This window comes from Bison bison, unplaced genomic scaffold, assembly GCF_000754665.1.
Source record: "Bison bison bison isolate TAMUID 2011002044 unplaced genomic scaffold, Bison_UMD1.0 scf7180017864379, whole genome shotgun sequence".
NCBI lineage: Eukaryota > Metazoa > Chordata > Mammalia > Artiodactyla > Bovidae > Bison > Bison bison.
Window position 1 is genome coordinate 12,329,185 of NW_011494951.1, and position 2,924 is coordinate 12,332,108.

Genomic DNA, 2,924 nt, shown 5'->3' on the forward strand with positions numbered 1-2,924 from the left:
GGAAGCCCAAGTGGGAATCAATACCACTTCCCGGGCCCTCTAGGAAGAGCCTCTCGGTGGTTGTCCCCGAGTTAACCCATTAGCAACCATGCCCTTACCTCCAAGTGAAGCAGTTAGGGGAGGAGAAAGTAAGGATGACAGGCTCTGAATCATAAGAAATAAGACTAGATCTTTCGATCGTGTAAGGATGCTGTTGTGGCCTATACCATGCTCTGATGTAAGCTTGACTAAAGAGCTGGCATAAAACTGTCACTAAAGTTCAGTAGAAAGCAGGGTTTTCTCAGAGCTCCAGGCAGGAGGTCACTCCCTTTCTCTCAGAAACATCAAAGAAGCAGAACATATTACCAAGCCCTTGCTCGAAGAAACAGTGGCTGCCCCTGGGTGCTGCCCCACTCCAGTTACCACTCTCTTTCCTCCCCTTCAAGGCTAAACTATTAAACTTGAAAGGAAGCCCTCCTATCTCTGATTCTAGTCCTCAATTTCCATTCATCCATAACACACTGTAGGTGGCAAACTGCCAGCAAAGCCATTGAGATTGCTCCTGCAAAAGTAACTAAAGTTTCCACTCCCCCTCCCCCTCTGCACATAAGTTATCCTTTTCTATTTTCCATGGCTTCTTCTCAGCCAAGCAGGCTTTCAGGCTTCCCACTTCCAGAAACTCTCTAGTCCTGTTATCTCCTTTCTTTGCTCTTGTTTCTTCCTAGCCCTCATTTACCATCTGGCATAATAGTTAGATCTGCAGATTTTCAAGCCAAGTTATCTGAGTAATCCTGGCTTTACCACATACTAACTGGGTGACCTTGGTAAATTATTTCAGCTTTCTGTGCCTGACTTTCCCAATCTATAAATGGGGATAGTAACAGTAGATAGTGATGGAAGAAAATTTCACCTATTGAGGCATAGGGAAGTTAGTCTGATTTACAAGATGTACATCTGCTTTAACCACTTAAAAAAATGCATTTACTTTATTGTTCACAATGTCCACTTTGAAGATAGAGATAAATGCCCCCCCCCCTCCTATCAGGCCAATGTTATTTGTTCTCACAAGAACAAATATCTCATCACAAGATATGAAACTGTGGTTCAAGCACAGTTGGAACCGGGCGGGGGTGGGGGGACGCATTGTGGATATGGTTTCAGACACGTTCCTGCATCACTGACAACTTGAATTTTCTGAACTGTATCAAACTCAAGGATACTACCAGCCATTCTCAAAACAGTATCTGCTACTAGCTGCCAGCTACAATCTTATGGTGTCAAGGTCTCTCCTTGCAACTATACAACCATGAGCCAGATTCCTCATGTCAGAAAAGCAGTTACAAACATGAAAAAGAGAAAGGCCAAAACGATCCTGTGGTGTTGGATTGGAATCTAAGGTATCAACATGAACTCAAGTCCCAAAATCTACAGTTACTTATAGAAATAAATATAAATGTACACAAGTCAGTGTATAAGTGTACATATATAGTATTTGATAAATGGCACTGCAATGTTTTGAGATAAATGGAAAAATAAAACAAATTCTAATTGTTTAAAGACATAAAAGTCAAATAGCAAAACTTTCACATTTTTATAAAAAAATTAGAAGCATTTCTTTATGCTCTTGAGTATAAAATGCACAGACTGCACAAAATGTGAAGGAAAAATGTAGTACATTTGACATTAAAATTTAAAACCACATCAAAAGATACCAGAAACAAGTGGAAACTACAAACAGAAGACTGATGGAAGATATTTGCGAGCCATATGACCAACAAGGATCAATACCCAGATTATACAAAGAGCATAAACAAATAAACAAGAAAAAAGCCAACAGTCAAACAGAATAATTGACAAGAACTATGTACAGGCAATTTACAGATAAGGAGTCTGGAGTGACCAACAAACAAGCAAAGATCTTTAACTTCATTAGTTACTCAGTTCAGTTCAGTCAGTTCAGTCGCTCAGTCATGTCCAGCTCTTTGCGACCCCATGAACCGCAGCACGCCAGGCCTCCCTGTCCATCACCAACTCCCGGAGTTCACTCAAACTCATGTCCATCGAGTTGGTGATGCCATCCAGCCATCTCATCCTATGTCGTCCCCTTCTCCTCTTGCCCCCAATCCCTCCCAGCATCAGAGTCTTTTCCAATGAGTCAACTCTTCGCATGAGGTGGCCAAAGTACTGGAGTTTCAGCTTTAGCATCATTCCTTCCAAAGAACACCCAGGACTGATCTCCTTTAGAATGGACTGGTTGGATCTCCTTGCAGTCCAAGGGACTCTCAAGAGTCTTCTCCAACACTACAGTTCAAAAGCATCAATTCTTCGGTGCTCAGCCTTCTTCACAGTCCAACTCTCACATCCATACATGACTACTGGAAAAACCATAGCCTTGACTAGACGAACCTTTGTTGGCAAAGTAATGTCTCTGCTTTTGAATATGCTATCTAGGTTGGTCATAACTTTCCTTCCAAAGAGTAAGCCTCTTTTAATTTCATGGCTGCAGTCACCATCTGCAGTGATTTTGGAGCCCCCAAAAATAAAGTCTGACACTGTTTTCACTGTTTCCCCATCTATTTCCCATGAAGTGATCAGACCAGATGCCATGATCTTAGTTTTCTGAACCTTGAGTTTTAAGCCAACTTTTTCACTCTCCTCTTTCACTTTCAACAAGAGGCTTTTTAGTTCCTCTTCACTTTCTGCCATAAGGGTGGTGTCATTTGCATATCTGAGGTTACTGATATTTCTCCCAGCAATCTTGATGCCAGCTTGTGCTTCTTCCAGCCCAGCGTTTCTCATGATGTACTCTGCATAGAAGGTAAATAAGCAGGGTGACACTATACAGCCTTGATGTACTCCTTTTCCTATTTGGAACCAGTCTGTTGTTCCATGTCCAGTTCTAACTGTTGCTTCCTGACCTACATATAGGTTTCTCAAGAGGCAGG